The sequence below is a fragment of the Loxodonta africana genome, chromosome X (genome assembly GCF_030014295.1).
Source record: "Loxodonta africana isolate mLoxAfr1 chromosome X, mLoxAfr1.hap2, whole genome shotgun sequence".
In the NCBI taxonomy this organism is placed as follows: domain Eukaryota; kingdom Metazoa; phylum Chordata; class Mammalia; order Proboscidea; family Elephantidae; genus Loxodonta; species Loxodonta africana.
In genome coordinates this window covers 70356056-70375297 of record NC_087369.1, presented here as the reverse complement: position 1 = coordinate 70375297, position 19242 = coordinate 70356056, and the positions used below count along the sequence as shown (strand labels likewise).

The window sequence follows — 19242 nt, the reverse complement described above, 5'->3', positions numbered from 1 at the left end:
ATTATTATTATTATCTAAAAGGGTGCTGGAATTTTTCAAAGGTTTTTTCTCTGTTTTTTAAGATGATCATGTGTTTTTTGTCCTTTATTGATCTGATATATTACATTGATTGATTCTTAGGTTGAACAAACCTTGCATTCATGGGGAAAATCCCACTTTTCATGGTATATAAGCCTTGCTTATATTGTTGGTACACTTCTCTAGTATTTTATTGAGGAGTTTTGTGCCTATATTCATAAGGGATATTGGTCTGTAGTTTTCCTTGCTTGTGATGTCTTTGGCTGGTTTTTGTTGTCAGCTGCCGTCAAGTCTGTCCCTGACTTATGGTGACCACACGCACAATAGAACTAAATGCTGCCCAGTCTTGCACCATCCTCATGATTGGTTATATAATAGACCATTACGATCCATGGGGTTTCCACTGGCTGATTTTTGCTAGTAGATTGCCAGGCCTTTCTTCCTAGTTTGTCCTAGTCTGGAAGCTCTGTTGAGAAACCTGTTCAGCATCACAGCAGCACACGAGCCACCACTTACAGATGAGTGGTTGCTGAACTTGAAGTACACTGAGTGAGAATCAAACCTGGGTCTCCCACATGGAAGGCAAGAGTTCTACGACTGAACCACCAATGTCTGGTTTTGGTGTCAGGGTCATGGTTGGTCATAGAACAATTTGGGAAGTGGTACCTTCTCTGATATTGTTTGGCAGAGTCTGAGAATGATCGATGTTAATTTTTCTTTAAAATACAAGTAGAATTCACTAGTGAAGCCATATGGTCCTGGGCTGTTCTTTATGGGAAGATACTTTATTACTAAATGTCTTAGTTATCTAGTGCTGAAATAACAGAAATACTACAAGTGGGAGGCTTTAACATACAGAAATTTATTTTCTCACAGTTTAGGAGGCTAGAAGTTCAAATTCAGGGTGCTGGCTCTAAGGGAAGGCTTTCTCTCTCTGGTGGCTCTGTAGGAAGGTCTTTTTCTTTTTGAGCTTCTACTCCTGGGCGATCTTCATGTGCTTGGCATCTCTCTTCCCCCATTTCTGCTTATTTCTCTTGTTTGTTTAAACTCTTTTATATCTCAAAAGAGATTGATTTATGACACACCTTACACTAATCCTGTCCATTAACATAACAAAGACAACCTGTTCCTAAATGGGATTATAACCACAGGGATTGAAGTTAGGATTTACAACACATGATTTTGGGAGATACAGTTCAATCCATAACATCAATTTAATACATTTATTTGTTGTAGGTCTATTCAGATTTTCTATTGATTCTTGAGTCAATCTCAATAGTTCACAACTTTCTCAGAATATGTCCATTTTCTCCCCATTATCTAATTTGTTGGCATATGTCTTAGGTAGGGGAAACCCTGGTGGCATAGTGGTTAAGTGCTACGGCTGCTAACCAAAGGGTCAGCAGTTCGAATCTGCCAGGCGCTCCTTGGAAACTCTATGGGGGCAGTTCTACTATGTCCTATATGGTCACTGTGAGTCGGAACCGACTTGACGGCACTGGGTTTATGTCTTAGTCATCCAGTGCTGCTATAACAGAAATACCACAAGTGGATGGCTTTAACAAAGAGTTTATTTTCTCATGGTAAAGTAGGCTAAAAGTCCAAATTCAGGGTGTCAGCTCCAGGGGAAGGCTTTCTCTCTACTTTGGCCTTCTCATCAATCTTCCCCCAGGCTAGGAGCTTCTCTGTGCAGAGACCCAGTGTCCACAGGACTGCACTCTGCTCCCAGCACTGCTTTCTTGGTAGTATGAGGTTCCCCTGTCCCTCTGCCTGCTTCTTTCTTTTATATCTCAAAAGATTGCCTGAAGACACAATCCAAACTTGTAGACTGAGTCTTGCCTCACTAACACAAGTGCTGTCCATCCTCCCTCATTAACATCATAGAGGCAGGATTTACAACATATGGGAAAATCACACAATATCGGGAATCACGGCCCAGCCAAATTGATACACACATCTTTTGGGGGACATTGTTAATTGTATTCCTTGATATAATCTTTATTATATCTGTAAGATCAGTAGTAATGTTCCCTCTGTCTTTCCTGATTTTAGTGATTTAAGTTTTCTCTCTTTTTTTCTCTGTCAGTCAATTTTGCTGATCTTTTCAAAGAACCAAATTTTGGTTTTGTTGACTGACTTTATTGGTTTTTATTATGTATTTAATTCATTGTATTTCTAATCTTTATTGTTATTTCCTTTCTTTTGTGTGTTTTTTAAAAAATTTTATTGTGCTTTTGTAAGTAAAATGTTGGCAGTTCAAACCCACCAGTAGCTCTGCAGAAGAAAAGACCTGGTGATCTGCTTCCATAAAGATTACAGTCAAGAAAACCCCATGGGACAGTTCTACTCTGCCACGTAGGGTCCCTATGAGTTGGAATTGACTTAACAGCAACTAACAACAACCAAGGACTGATTTAGCTGTGTCCCGTATATTTTGATAGGTTGTGTTTTCATTTTCATTCATCTCAAAGTACTCTCTAATTTCCCATTTCATTTCTTACTTATTACAACCATTGGTTATTTAGGAGTATGTTGTTTAATTTTCACGTATTTGTGCATTTCTCAAATTTCCTTCTGCTGTTCATTACTAATTTTTGTCTCAACATCTATTTTGTCTAACATTAGTATAACCTCTCCAGCTCTCTTTTGGGCAGTTTTCTAACCTTTTAAATTCATCCTACCTATGTCTTTAATTCCTCAGTTTGTCGCTTGTGCAAAGCATATAGTAGAATCATGTTTTTGCATCTGTTTTGACAATCTCTGCCCTTTGATTGGAATGTTTAATCGATTTGCATTAAGTATAATTACTGCTATATTAGGATTTATATCTGCTTTTTGCTTTTTTTAATATGTCTCACGTGTTTTTTGATCCTCGATTCATCCATCAGTGCCTTTTTTGTGCTAAATATGTATTTTTACCATATAATTTGTTATTCTCTTGTTTCTTTTATGCTATTTTTCAGTTTTTTGGGGGGTTAGGTATTAATATTTTAATTTAAAACTATATTGTTCAAATTAATACTAACTTAATTTCAATAGTATATAAAAACCTTTGCTGCTATATAGCTCCTTTTCCTCCCTTTCTTTTATGCTGTTTTTGTCATATAAGTTGCACCTTTATACATTATAAACTCATCAAAACTATTTTATAATTATTGGTTTATTCGATTGTCTCTTAAATCAAGTAGGACAAAAAAGTTACAAACAAAATTGCATTTATACTGTATTCTATACTTATTCATGTAGTTATCTTTTACAATGTTATTTATCTTTTTGCGTAGATTCTAGTTACTTTCTAGCATATTTTCGTTTCAGCCTGAAGGATTTTCTTTAATATTTTTTTGTAAAAAAGTTGTCTTAGGCTGTGTTCTCTAGAGAAGTAAAACCAGTAAAGTCTATAAATATATATATATATAGAGAGAGAGAGACAGAGAGAGATTTATATCAAAGAAATTTATACCAAAGAAATGGCTCACTCAGTTGTAGAAGCTGGAACGAGTGTCGGGCTGGAGGCTTCTCCTGATTTGCGTAGCCGAAGGGGCTGACAAACCCAAGATTGGCAGATCAGACAGCAGGGCTCTTGTTCACAGGCTGTGAAGTCAATGAATCCCAAGATCAGCAGGCAAGACCACAGGTAAGCTGCTAGCTCAAGTCCCAAGAAACGGAGGTCAGAGCAATAGGGGCCAGCTGCAAGATCCAAAGTGAGGAAAAGTCCATGAGCCTTCCCAAAAAGTCCATTTATATTCAATTGAGGCCACACCCCCAATGAAACTCCCTTTCAACTTATTGGCTACTCACAGCAGATTTCATCATGGAGGTGATCACATTATATCAAACCTCATTAAGGATGTTATCATATCATCATATGACTGCCAGACTACCTCGGGACTGCCAAACCACTGAGAATCACTGCCCAGCCAAGTTGACACACAACCTTAACAATCACAGTCCACCCCTTGTCAACTTGGCACCTGTACAGATCTCCTTAAACCATACATAATCTCTGAACAAAGATAATTATAAAGTCATACTTTCATCTCACATGATACAGTGAACACATATACAACTGAATAATAAAAAGCCCTGTTTAGGTCTTATATTTTATAAGAATACTCTTTAGAAACAAGGATGGTAAGACTAAGTCTCACATACTTTGGACATGTTGTCAGGAGGGATCAGTCCCTGGAGAAGGACATCATGCTTGGTAAAGTAAAAAAAAAGGGTCGGCAAAAAAGAGGAGTCTCCTCAGTGAGATGGATTGACATAGTGGCTGCAACAATGGTGCAGCAGGACCAGGCAGTGTTTTGTTCTGTTGTGCATAGGGTCACTATGAGTCGAAACCGACTCAATTGCACCCAACAACAACAATTTTATAAGTGAAGAAGACAAAAATAGTTGGTGCACACATACAAGGCAGAAATGCTTATAACAATTACAGTCCTCATTTCTGCAACTGGTCACATAGTCCTAAATGGTATTTGGAACTACCTTCTTCCACCACCCATCCTGTATTCCCTTTGCAAGGCTCTCAGCTGGTTCTTGTTCTTTGTCTAATGTGGGGACCCATATCTTCATTCCTGAAGGGTGTGGGCCATTAGTAGTCATGTCAGAATTGAGTTTCTGTACTTTTTCACTGACTTTAATCACAGGGTATAGTAGTGCTAAGGGACACCCTAAGGGATCTCCTGCAGTCCAGGCATACTCTTCTTTGCCTCCATTATGTAATATCAATCCGATTTCCCTCTGGTAGTCAAGATCAATGACACCAGCCAGCATGGTAACTCCTTTTTTTGCCTGCTGATGCAGAGGAGGAAGGAGCCCAAAGTGGCCAGGTGGCATTCTTAGCTTCCAGTTCAATGGAATCAGTGATGTGTTTTCAGGTGGGAGGATTCCTCCCTTTGGAACTAAGACCTCTAGACCCACAGAGCATAGGGTCACAGGGACAGGATGCAAAACTTTTGTGAATTGGTTACTAGGGATAGTAGTGAGTTGCACCACTCCCATATCTACCCCTTGATTCCTGGGCCCGTGAATTCTGGCTATGGGAGAAACAGCACCATATACTGGAAGTTGGTTTAGAGCAGATACAGCCTGCTGGAGAACACTGCCCCAGCCCTGCAAGGTATTGCCAAGTAGTTGGTGCTGTAACTGTGTCTTTAGAAGGTCGTTCCATTGTTCTATTAAGCCAGCTGCTTCAGGATGATGGAGAACATGGTAAGATGACTGAATTCCATGAGCATGGGTCCCCTGCTGCACCTTATTTGCTGTGAAGGGACTCCTTTGATCTGAGGTGATTTTGTGTGGAATACCATCACAGTGGATAAGACATTCTGTAAGTCCATGGATGGTAGTTTTGGCAGAAGCATTGCCTGCAAGGAAGGCAAATCCACATCCAGAGTAAGTGTCTATTCCGCTACGAACAAAATGCTGCCCTTTCCATGATGGAAGTGGTCCAATGTGATCAACTTGTCACAAGGTTGCTGGCTGATCACCTTGAGGGATGGTGCCATATTGGAGACTTAGTGTTGGTCTCTACTGCTGGCAGATTGGGAAGTCAGCAGTGGCTATAGCCAAGTCGGTCTTGGTGAGTGGAAGTCCATGTTGCTGAACCATGCATAACCTCTATCCCTGCCACCATGGCCACTTTGTTCATGAGCCCTTTGGGCAATGACAGGAGTGGCTGGGGAAAGAAGATGACTTGTTTCCATAGAGTGCATCATCCTATTTACTTGATTGTTAGAATCCTCCTCTGCAGAGGATAGTCTTTGGTGGGCATTCATATGAAACATAAATATCATCACTTCTTTGGCTCATTCAGAGAGATCTATCCCATACCCTTTTGCCATAAATCCTTGTCTCCAATTTTCCAATCATGTTCCTTCCAAGTCCCTGACCATCCAGCCAAACCATTGGCAACAGCCCATGAATCAATATACGGTCACAGTCTTCCAAACAAAGTTAACTACGGGGTGTACTGCTCAAGGTTCTGCCCATTGGCAGAATTTCCCTTCACCATTGTCCTTCCAGGAGGTCCCAGAAAGGGGCTGTAGTCCTGTCGCTGCCCACTTTTTAGTGGTGCCTGCGTATCGTGCAGAACCATCTGTAAAACAGGCATGAGTTTCTCTTCTTCAGTCAGCTGATTATAAGGTATTCCCCAAGATGCCATAGGTGCAGACTGGGAGAGGGAAGGTAATGTGACAGGAGTGGAGACCGTGGGCATTTGGGCCACTTCCTCATGTAACTTACTTGTGCCTTCAGGTGTTTCTCGTGCTGTGCACATCCAACATCATGACTCTGTGGGTCAAACAACACCCAGTTCATGATGGGCAGCTCAGGCCACATGTTGACTTGTTAGCCCATCATTAAGCTTTCAGTCTGTACTAAGGTCTAGTAACAAGACAAAACTGTTTCTCAAGAGGAGAACAGTTACGTGCTGAGAATGGCAGGACTTTGCTCCAAAATTGTAATAGTCTGCACTGTGATTCACCAATAGGGGCCTGCCAAGGACTTCAAACAGCATCTGCATCGGCCACTGACACTTGAAGCACTGTTGGATCAGCCAGAACATATAGCCCAAGTGGCAGGGAGCTTGCATGGCAGCCTGAACCTGTTGCAGAGCCTCCTCTTGGTCTAGGTCACACTCAGAACTAGCAGCTTTTGGAGTCACTTAATGAGGAATATGTTGCCTCCAAAATCAAAATCCACTTGGCATTTTGTCTCCTTTTTAGTCGTGGAAGGGGCCAGATGTGATAACTTATCCTTCACTTCAGAAGGCCAGATGCAATAATTTATCCTTCACTTCAGTGCCCCATGCCACTGAACCCCTAGAAATTTCACTAAAGTGGAAGGTGCCTGAATTTTTGTTGGATTAATTTCCCACTTGGCTTAATGATCACAATAATTTTATTAGTGGCAAGTTTTTTTTTGTTGTTTGCTTTGTTTTTTGCTTATTTGAGAATGCCTTAATTTCTCCTTTGGCATTTTAGGATAGTTCTTCTGAATAGATAATTTTTAGTTGACAGTCTTTCTGCACTTTGAATATGTCATCCTATTGCCTATTGGACTCAGTGGTTTTTGATGGAAAGTCAGCTGTTAATCTTATTTAGGATTCTTGTATGTGGTCTTTTTTATCTTGCTGCTTTCAAGTTTGTCTCTTTTTCTTTGGCTTTCAGCCATTTGACTGTGCTGTGTTTAGGTGGATCTTTTGAATTTATTCTAGTTAGTTTTTTGAACTTGCACGTGTAGATTGTTGTTTTTAATCAAAATTACAAAGTTTTTTTCCAATATTTATTTAAATAATCTTTATACCATTTCTTTCTCTCTTTTTCTCTCTTTCTGTGAGTCTCATACATATGTTGATATGCTTTATAGTTCCTCACATGTCTCTGATGCCCTGTTCATTTTTTTTTTATTCTTTATTTTTTCTGCTCTTCATCCTAGATAATCTCAATTGATCTTTCTTTAAGTTTGGTGATTATTTATTCTGTCTGCGCAAATCTTCTGTTGCACCTCTTTAGTGAACTTTTCCCGTCACTTATTGTACTTTCAACTCCAGATTATCTATTTTGTTGTTTTTATAATTTCTATCTCTTTAACAATATTCTCTATTTGTTGTGACATTTTCAGCATGATTTTCTTTAGGTTTTAAACGTATTTATAATATCTGACTTAATATCTGCGTCTAGTAAGTCCACTCTCTGTGCTTCCTCAATGACAGTTTTTATTTATTGTTTTTTCCCTGTGTATCAACCAAACTTTCTTATTTCTTTGCATGTCTCATAATTTTTGTTGAAAATTGTTCCTTCTAAAATGATGTAATGTGGCAACTCTGGAAATCAGATTTCCTAGTTTTGTTCGATGGTTTGTTGTTTTATTGTTATTGTTGTTTGATTTTTAGTGACTTTTCTGAAGTAATTCTGAAAAGTTTGTATTCTTTGCTATGTGCAGCCACTGAAGTCTCTGCTCAGATGATTGGATGGAGATTTCCTGAAATGCATTGAACCGATATTTCTTCTAGCCTTTGCCAAGGGGCAGGAAAGTCTTTCCTGGAAATATGCATAGCCCTGCACATGCATGTGACCCTTTAGGTTCTCAGAAACTTATTGGAGCTTCTCAAAGCCCCGTATGGACTTCTAGTTTCCCCATTTTTCCTTTAAAGTTTTTTTCAGCTTTTTCTTTGTCCTGTTATCACTACCTCAGTCAGCTGTGATGGTAAAAAATGACTGCTTGTTGTTTTATATAAATGCCCACAGAGGAAAGATTGATCCCATTGGGTGAATTCTTTAAAGTGTTAAAAAGCAAAGATGCCACTTTAAGGACTAAGGTGTGCCTGACCCAAGCTGCAGTATTTTCCATCACCTCATATGTGTGTGAAAGCTGGACAATGAATAAGGAAGACCAAAAAAAAAAAAAATTTGAAGCCTTTGAATTATGGTGTTGGTGAAGAATATTGACTATACCCTGGACTGCCAAAAGAATGAACAAATCTGTCTTGGAAGAAGTACAGCCAGAATGCTCCTTAGAAGCTAGGATGGTGAGACTTCATCTCACATACTTTCAACATGTTATCAGGAGGGACCAGGCCCTGGAGAAGGACATCATGCTTGGTAAAGTAAAGGGTCAGTGAAAAAGAGGCAGGCCTTCAATGAGATGAATCGACACAGTAGCTGCAACAATGGACTTAAGCATAACAACGATCATGAGGATGGCACAGGACTGGGCAGTGCTTTGTTCTGTTGTACACAGTTGCTATGAGTCTGAACCGACTCAAAAGGCACCTAATAAAAACAAAAATGACAGAGGTACCTTGCAAGAAAGGCCTGATGATCTACTTCTGAAAGTTTAGCCATTGAAAACCTTAAGGAGCACAATTCTACTTTGACACACAAGGGGTCACCATGAGTAGGAATCAACTTAACAACTGTGTTTTCCAGAGCTCCCTTTCTTTTTGTGGCAGAGAGTATTTTTGGACAGCTTTACTTCACCATCCTGGAGATGACTTTCTCCAATTGTTATAAAAAAAAAAAAACAAATTGTTTTTTAGGTCTCTTTTAATCTGTAGATTTCTCTCTCCATTTTCCTTACAATTTATCTGTTTAATAAACTGGGTGGTTTGTCCTATGAAGTATACTATCATCTGTATTTTTCAGGTGCCATCACCATGTTCTTAACATGTCCCTTTATCCTCTTTATTTCCTATAAGCCAGTATTTGGATCTAGAGGATTGATAAGATTCAATTTGCTTATTTTTGTTTTGTTTCATTTTGTAGCAAGAATTCTTCATAGGTTTTGTAGTGTTCTTTCATCAGGAGGCATATAACATCTTAGTTATCTTTCTTTTTGTAATGTTACTAGCCATTGATGCTCAGTGTCTAGAGCTATTAATTCATTATGGAATTGATAAACAATATTTTAATCGAGAGCCAATTCTTTTTTAATTGAGAGCCAGCACCCTACTGCCCATGAGCCAAATCTAGCTCACCACCTGTTTTTGTGCAGTCCAGGAACTAAGAATGGTCTTCAAATTTTTACATGGTTAAAGAAAATGAAAAGAATGATGTTTCGTAGCATTTGACAATCATATGAAATTCATATGTCAATATCTACAAGTAAAGTTTTATTGGAAAACAGTCATGCTCACTTTGTTTATGTATTGTCTATGGAAGTTTTCGTGGTACTATGTGGGTGGGTATGGTAGAGTTGAGTAGTTTCAACAAAGTCCATGTGGCACAAAAAGCTTAAAATATTTATTAGCTGGCCCACTACAGTAAAAGTTTTCCAACCCCTGTTCTGATTGATTCATTCCTTATTTATTACTATGAATACTTTTATAGAGATATTTTCCCTTATCTTCTCTTTGGTTACCCCATGGTTCTTTTTATACATGAAAGGCAGGATAAGTGCTCGATTCTTTTCCTTTATTTACCAGTTTTAAAAAGAATGAGTTGGCTCTCTAGAAAGAGGATGAGCTTATAATTCAGGGAAACCTGGGACCCTAAGCAAGCTTCTTTCTTTTCTAAAGCTCTCTGTAAAATGGAGAAAATACATACTTCATAAGATTCTTATGAGGAAGGATTCTGGGAAGATGGTGGTGTAAATAGATCATTGTTCCAACACTTCCTCACCAATACAATAAGAAATACAACAAGAAAAGAGTACTTGACTTTGAGAGAGTCTGAGTTGGGGAGCAAGGACAGCAGCAAGGAGCTGCAGATGGGCAAGAGTCAAGGAGTTACCTCTCCAAAAGTTTCTGCCCCTCCCCCAGTCATGCTGTGCATAGGATGCTGTGAACTAGGGAAGTGGCCCCAGTGAGAGCCTGCTTCCCTAGCCACCACACCCCCTACCTGTGCAAAAAGACATGACCCCAAGCTTCAGCTCTAAAATCAATAAGGCAGATATTCCTGGGGGCCAATTTTGAGTGTACCAGCCCCTCCCCACACAGTAACTGTCAGATGCCAGACTGCTGTCAATTGCTACAGAAGGCCCCCTGCAATGGAATCTGCTCATGCAGCCAGTGCTCTGCCTGCCTGCACGCAGTAGGCACCCCAAGCTCAGGCCTCCAATATCAACAGGACAGATCTTCTTGGGGGTCAGTTTGGGTCTACCTCTCTTTCTTTCTGGTTGGTGCTGAGAATTGCTAACTGAGGCTACTGTGAGCTAGGAAGCAGATGCCTTAAGTGGAGCCTGCTCCCATAGCCAACATACTACAACTGTGCTGAGCATGCCAACCCTTCCCCTAACAGGTAACTGTCGGCTGCTGGGCTGATACGAATCACTACAGAAGACACCCTGCAGTGGAGCTAGGAGGTGGGTCCCTTAAGTGAAACCTGCCGCATCAATTAACACGGCCACTGAGGCTCTGAAAACAATAAGATAGGCCTCTTGGAGGTCAGTCTGGGGAGTGCCAGTGTCTCCTCTTCATTATACAGAGGAAAGTCTGCCTGTGCTTTTCCTGAATGCCAGCTCTAATATAAGCAACCACCACAGAGCAAGGAAGGAAGCCGCAGGCAAAACCTGAGGGCAACGCCCAGCCCCACAGAAACTCATTGGATGTGGACTTTCTGACTGAAAATGTGATTGCAGAAACAGAGCAGAAAAAAAAAAAAAAAAAGGAAGGAGTAATAATGAGAGAGAGAGAGGACTGTGACCTCTGGTGGACAGATTGATTAGTGCACGACATATCTACTGAGTGGCTGTGGCCTCTGATAGACTGATCTCTGTGTATTCTCTGGTGTTTTGGGGAGACACTGAAAGTCAAAAACGAAGATCTGAAACTTTCAAATCCCAATTAAAACAGAGAGGGAGATGGAGCTATAACAGAGAGGAAGTGGTAAGCAAGGTCTGAAGGCTCTACCCACCTAAGAGTTTCTTGCAGAAAGCAGTGCAAACAAAAACAACAAACACTGGCTAGAACTGAGAAAGTTAACACCCTCAAAAATTCCAATGTTCCAACCAAAAAAAATCATAAGATACATGAAGGTAAGAGAAATGATGATCCATCTAAATGAACAAGATGAAAGGAGTGAAATAGCATCTATGGAAGCCCAAATAATGAACAAAATGGAAGGATATAATTAACAATGTTAATGATAATCAAAGAACTAAGGGAAAACATAGATAAAGATGTAAAAGAAGTAAGGAGAAGAATGCGTGAACAAAACAGGGACTTAAAAAAAGAGATAGACTCTGTAAAAAGGATGAATTTTTTTTTTTTTTGGTGATGCCATGTTTTTTTCACTAATGGTATGGTTGCTGAATCATTGTTTGTTGGTAGCTTTTTATTATTTGAAAAAATGGGGTATCAATTGCAAGCAGGCCATCTCTGTCCCATGTCTCATGAAGTACATCGCAAATGTGGTACACATATCAGTCTCATGGCCCAGGACGTGTATAAAAGATGTTGCCAGGGAGGATAGCACTTCATAAAAGATGTCATCAAGGAGGTGAGCACTATATAAAAGATGGCACCAAAGAGGTAAGTACTTTACAAAAGATGTCATCCGGGAGGTAACTAATGCAAGTGGGCCATATTGGTCCCATGTCCCATGAAGCACATCACATATGTGGTACATATCAGTTCCATGGCCCAGGAAGTGAATCACAAACTGTTTTCACCCCCAAAATAACTCATTTACTTGAATATTTCTAAGTGTCGGTAACTGTACCTTCCCAGTAACACAACGGAAATAGTAAACATATTTGCAAGACTTATCTTACTGTACAGAAGCCAAAAGACACAAAAATTTCACATAATCACTCCTCCGGGAAGCATACTCTCATACGAATAGCTCTCAAAACTCAAATCTGGTGCAGACCAACTTCCTTGTTTTCAAGGCAGTTACACCAGTATCCACCATGAGACCAGAATGCACTAACGTGTCTCAAATGCCTGTCAATAAGCCTTCAGGGGCAGAAAATGTAACATAGGTATATATGTCCCAGAGATCATGTGGGAGTTAAAAGAAATAAGGAATATAATACATGAACAAAGTAGGGATTTTAAAAAAGAGATAGACCTTCCAAAAAGGATCCAAACGGAAATATCGCAAATGAAAGAGACAATAACTAAAAAGAGAAACACAATGGATGAATTTAACAGCAGATTTGATCAGGCAGATGAAAAAATCAGCAAATTAGAAGATAACAGCCAAAATTACAGAGAATGAAGAGCATTAAGAATGGAGGCTCAAGATTGCTGAGAACACGTTAGTGGAATTATGGGATAGCATCAAGAGAACTAATACACCTACTCCTCACTTATTGACTGTCTCGTTATATGACGTTTTGCATTCGTAATAATAGTAAAAAATCTACTATCCCACCATTTTGAACATTAATATCGTACACCTGGCAGTAACACTAAGGTGTGAGGTGAGAGTAACGCTGGCTGTGATGGTTAAGGTTGTGTCAACTTGGCTGGGCCATGATTCTCAGAGGTTTGGCATTTATGTAATGATGTAATTTGGCAGTTATGTAATAATATAGTCATCTTCCATTGTGTGATCTGATGAGGTCATTCTCCATTTTTGCATAATGCCAATTTATGCATAATGACCTGGCCTTCAGAAACTAACTATGTTGATAGATGGGGAGTGGGTGTGTATACATCATGGAAATTCCAGAAGGAGATGAAAGAGAGAAAGGGACAAAGAATATCTGAAGAAATAGCAGTGGAAAATCTCCCAAATTTGATGAAGGACATGAATCTCCAAACCCAAAAAGTTCAAATAACCCCAAAAAGGGTAAACCCAAAGAGATCTACACCTAGACACATCCTGAAAGCCACGAGAGAGAAGCAAACTGTCACATATAAAGAATCCCCAGTAATATTAAGCATTGATTTCTCCTCAGAAACATTGGAGGCCAGAAGGGGATGGGGTGATACATTTAAAAAATATTCCATGTGTTGTAAAAAAAATGTGTTGTGGAGCCCATAAATTATAAGACACTTTACAAAAGTAAAATGCCTGATCTAGGGTTCAGTCTCATATCCTACTTTAACTTCTGCTTCTTGCTGATAAGTTGTTAATCTTTTACACATATCCAACCCTTTAACTAAGGAAATGTTTTCTTTGTAACCAAGCTATAGAAGCCACGCCCGAGAACCTACATTGTACAAGAAAGCTATGCTCCCAGAAAGAAGTGTTTTGCAGTTACCTTGAGTCTGCCCTGTGAACCCGTTGCAGTTACCAAGCAGTAACTAGTCGACAAAGCACATGTCCCCAAGCAGTAACTAATCAATAAAGCACACATATCACTAAGTAACTTTTTTTTATCACTAAGTAGTAACTATTCAATGCAGATTCTTTAAAGAAACCATGTAAGCTCACATGTGCTGTGTTCACCAATGGCAGTAAAGATCCTGCCTTGAATGTCCTACCTTTGACAACCATATATTAATAAATAATCAATCAGCATTTTTCTTAACTTTACTTCCTTTTGTAATAGTGTATTAGAGATTCCATGACTGTGATTCAGTGGATTCTGCTAGTTTCTTGTGCCCAGTGCATACTGGCAGATCCCTCATTCAAATGATTGTCTTTGTCTTGGCTTAATAAAAACTTTCTTGATCAAATTTGAGTCCGGGGTCTTTTCCCAATATCACACGTGCAAATGATAACCAAGATAAAGCTAGGGTTGTAATATTAATAACATACAAAATACACTTTAAGACAAAATCTGTTAGAAGAGATAAAAATGGACATTTGTGATGGTTGAGATTGTGTATCAATTTGGATGGGCCATGATTCTTAGTGGTTTGGCAGTTATGTAATGATGTAGTAATTCTCCATGATGTGATCAGCCAATAAGTTGTAAGAGGAGTTTATTTGGGAGTATGGCCTGCAGTCAATATATATATATATATGGACATTCTGGCAAAGCTCATTTGCTTGCTCTGGATGCCTCATCTGGGTCTTCATCATCTGACCTCTGGTTCTTGGGACTTGAGCTAGTGGCCTGCTGTATTGTCTGCTGATCCTGGAATTCATCAGCATCTGCAGCTTGTGTGCCAGCAACCTGCTGTCTTACCTGCTGATCTTTGATTCATCAGCCTCCACAGCCCATGAACATGATGTTAGGTTTGCCAGTCCCTGCAGCTGTGTGAGTCAGGAGAAGCCTCTAGCCTCTACAACTGCATGATTTCCTTGAGATAAATCTCTCTCTCTCTGTCTATATATATATACATACATATGCTTCACTGGTTTTGCTTCTATAGAGAACCCAGTCTAAGACATTAATGATAAAAGGGTAAATTCATCAAGAAAGTTTAATAATTATGAATACATATGCACCCAACATCAGTTGTTGTTAGGTGCCATCGAGTCAGTTCTGACTCATAGCCATCCTATAGGACAGAACTGCCCTATAGGGTTTCCAAGGAGAATCTGATGGATTTGAACTACCGACCTTTTGGTTAGCAGCTGAGCTCTTAACCACTATGCCACTAGGGCTCCAACATCACAGCACCTAAATATATAAAGAAAACACTGATAGAATTGAAGGGAGAAATAGTGGAGACTTCAATACACCACTTTCAATATTAGAAAGAACATTTAGAAAGGAGATCAGCAAGGAACAGAGAACCTGAATGACACTATAAACCTGCTAGACATGAGAGACATATATAGACTACTTCACCCAACAACAGCACAATATACATTCTACTCCAGGCACATGGATCATTCTCCAAGATAGGCCGCATGTTAACTTATAAAGCAAGTCTTGATAAATTTGAAAATTTTGAAATCATGCAATATATTTTGTCTGAGCACAGTGGAGTGAAACTAGAAGCCAATAACAGAAAAAAAAAACCCTGGAAAATACATAAAAGTGGAAATTAAACAGCACACTACCATTAAACAACCAATGGTTCAAGGTAGAAATCAAAAATGAAATCAGAAAATACTTAGAGTCAAATGAAACTGAAAACATAACTCTTAGTTATCTAGTGTTGCTATAACAGAAAAACCACAAGTGGATGGCTTCAACAAACAGATGTTTATTCTCTCACAGTCTAGGAGACTAGAAGTCTGAATTCAGGGCACCAGCTCCAGGAGAAGGCTTTTTCTCTCCGTTGGCTCTGGGGGCAGGTACTTGTAGTCAATCTTCCCCAGTAGATGAGCTTCTCAGCATGGGGACCTCAGGCCCAAAGGATATGCTTTTCTCCTGGCTCTTGTTTATTGGTGGTATGAAGTCCCCATGCCTCTCTACTCATTTCTCTCTTTTATATCTCAAAAGAGATTGGCTTATCACACAACCCAGTCTTGTAGATTTAGTCCTGCAAAAAAACAACTTTTTTTAATTAACATAACCGTCGTTAATCACATCTCATCGACATCATAGAGATAGAATTTATAACACATAGGAAAATCACATCAGTTGACAAAATGATGGACAATCACACAATACTGGGACTCATGACCCAGCCAAGTTGACAGATATTTTGGGGGGGCATATTCAATCCATGACATTAGCATACCAAAGCTTATGGGATGCAGCAAAGGCAGTGCTCAGGGGGAAATTGAGAGCAATAAATGCATACATGAAAAAAGAAAACAGTTCTCAAATCAATAGTTTAACTCTACAACTAGAGGAGCTAGAAAAAGAAGAGTGAACTAAGCCTAAACTTACCAGAAGAAAGGAAACAACGAAGTTCAGAGCACACGTAAATAAAATCGAAAACACAAAAACAATAGAGAGAGTCAACAAAACAAGAACTTGATTCTTGGAAAAGAGCAATAAAATTGACAAACCTTTAGCTAGACTGACAAAGAGAAAAGATGCAAATAACCAAAATAAGAAATGAAAGTGGAGACATTATAACAGAACTGGTAGCAATGAAAAGAATTATGACAGAATACTATGTGTGTACACCATCAAATTGGATAACCTAGATGAAGTGGACAAACTCTTAGAAGCACATTACCTACCTAGACTGATTCAAGAGGAAATAGCAAATCTCAACAGATCCATAACAAGTGAAGATTTTGAGTCAGTAATAATAAAAAAAAAACTTCCCACCACTAAAAAAAAAAAAAATGTTCTGGGCAAGATGGATTCACTGGGGAATTCTACCAAACAGAGAAAAATTGACACCAATACTGTTTAAACACTTACAAAAGATAGAGAAGGAAGGAATACTCCCCAACTCTTCTACGAAGCAAACATCCTTGCTACTAAACAAGACAAAGACAGCACAAGAGAAAAAACTACAGGACAATATCCCTTATGAATATAGATGCAAAAATTCTCAGCAAAATACTGGTGAATAGAATCCAACAGCATTTGAAGGGTCATACACCATGAACAAGTTGGGTTTATCCTAGGAATGCAAGGATGGTTCAGTCTCAGAAAATCAATGTAATACACTGTATTAATAGAACAGAGGAAAAGGCCCAATGATCATCTCTAATGATGCAGAAAAGCCATTTGATAAAATCCAACACCGTTTCTTTATGAAAATCCTCAACAAGTTGGGAATAGAAGGGAAGTTCCTTAATATGATTAAGGACGTTTATGAAAAACTAACAGCCAACATTATATTTAATGGAGAAAGATCGAGAGGTTTCCCCCTTAAAACTGGAAACAGAAGAGATTGCTCACTCTCTCTCTCATTCAATATTGTATTGGAAGTCCTAGCCAGAGCAATAAGACAAGAAGAAGAAAGAAAAGGTATCCAAATTGGAAAACAAGTAAAATTACCTCTATTTGCAGACTACATGATAGGATTTATAGAAAACCCTAAAGAATCCACAAGAAAGCTTCTAGAGCTAATAGAGGAATTTACCAAAGTTGCAAGGTACAATGTCAACAAACAAAAATCAGTTGGGTTTCTATACACCCGTAATGAGAAATCTGAAATGGAAAGTAGGAAAACAATTCCACTTACAATAGCATTGAAAGAAATAATATACCTATTAATAAGTTTAACCAGAGATGTGAAAGACTTAAATAAGACTAAATAAATGGAAAGATGTTCCATGTTCTTGGGTTGGAAGACTTAATATTATTTAGATGTTGATACCACCCAAAGTGATCTATAGATTCAATGCAATCCTGATCAAAATTCCAAAAACCTTCTTTAAAGAAATGGAAAAATCAATTCTCAATTTTATATGGAATAACAAGAGACTCTGAATAGCTAAAGCAATTTTTAAGGGGAAGAGCAAAGTAGGGGACTCACACTTCTTGACTGCAAAACATGTTATATAGCTACAGTAATCAAAACGGGCTGATACTAGTGGAATAACACACACATAAACTATTGTAATTAAATTGAGAGTCCAGAAATAAACCCATACATCTATGATAAACTGATTTTTGACAAGGGCACTATGTCCCTTCAATGGGAGAAAGAAGAGCCTCTTCAGTAATTGGTGCTGGTAAAATTGCTTTTGGTGATGGGAAATTTATCCTGATTAAGAGTAATAGCTGAAAGGCCAGTTGGTGTAATTGATGTCACTAAGTTGAACACCTGAAAAGAGTTGAGTTGGCAAATGTTGTGTAATACATATTTTTACAAAAAAATACAAAAACAAAAACAAAGAAGAGTAGTTGCTGATGCTGCTTATGGTCAACCAACACCTCATGAGATTTGGTTTCTTGGTTTGGAAGTTTAGGGTCATGGTTTCATTGGACATCCTAGTTAATTGGCCTAATATAGTTTTTAGTGCTTCTGTTCTAACTTCTAGTTTGTTGCATAGATCCTGGGGTCTTAAAAGCTTGCAAGTGTCTATCCAAGATACAATTGATCTCTATTCCCCTGAAGCAACAGAAGAAGAAGGGGAGTCAGGAACAGGAAGAGTAAATGGAATGCATGGCTAATTGCCTCCACGAACAACTGCCCTCTTTGTCATGAGACCAGAAGAAATGGATGGTGCTGGCCACCGTTACTGAACATTTTGATCAAATAATCTATAGCAGAATCCTGATCAAAAGGAGGAAAATGTGGAACAGAATTTAAAATTCTCATGGAACCCAGGATTTCTAGAGCCATTGAGGCTGGATGAACCCCCAAAATTATTGCACTGAGATAATCATAAAAGCTTAAACCAGAGATGAGACCAAGATGGTGGAGTAGCCAAATGCTTCCTGTGGTCCCTCTTACAACAAAGAGAGCAAAAAAAAAAAAAAAAAAATAGAATTGATTACTATGACAATCTAGGAGCCCTGAACATCTAAGGCAAAGTTGAGGAATCAAACTGAGTGATGGGGAGGGAGAGATGGTTCAGAAGCAGTGAGCAGTTGCCAGACCTGACCCAGCAGGAACTAGCACCCTGCAGGCTGGACCAGTTGGTGTGTACAGTGAGGCAAGCAGTGGCACTCAGGCAGCATTTTCCACATTGGGAGAGACTGAGCAGCAGAGAGTATACTCAAGTCTCCAGAACCAGTGAAAAGCAGTGCTCAATCAATAAAAAGATAAGTACATGCATCTAACCTACCACATGGATCAAAAAATACTCCCTTTGGGAAGAATCTCTCTCTGATTTACCTGCCCCCTCCATGCTCTGCAGTGGGTCCTGGCTGGCTTCAGTGATTTCCACATTCCCTGGGCTGGAAGTAGGACCTGTCACCTGGACTGAGCCATTCTCCCTGCTTTGGAGAGGCAACAAATTAACAAACAGGAAAAAAATAATCTGCCAGCTCTCCTAAGCTGGGACTCAGGGCAGGCACACTCCCTTTGCTGAGGCACAGGCATAAGGGGTCCACAGACTTTGAATGCCT

The 19242-nt window shown here is 39.2% G+C and overlaps 1 long non-coding RNA gene across 1 annotated transcript in view; it reads right to left on the bottom strand.

Moving 5' to 3' along the window:
• Positions 1-14454: 14454 nt before the first annotated feature.
• Positions 14455-19242, bottom strand: part of LOC135228918 (uncharacterized) — a 152623-nt gene continuing 147835 nt past the window's right edge. The window contains exons 2-3 of the long non-coding RNA XR_010319790.1: positions 19010-19113; positions 14455-15796 (exon numbers count right to left, since the gene is read on the bottom strand). This is a non-coding gene — a long non-coding RNA (uncharacterized LOC135228918). The remainder of the gene's footprint in view (positions 15797-19009; positions 19114-19242) is intronic.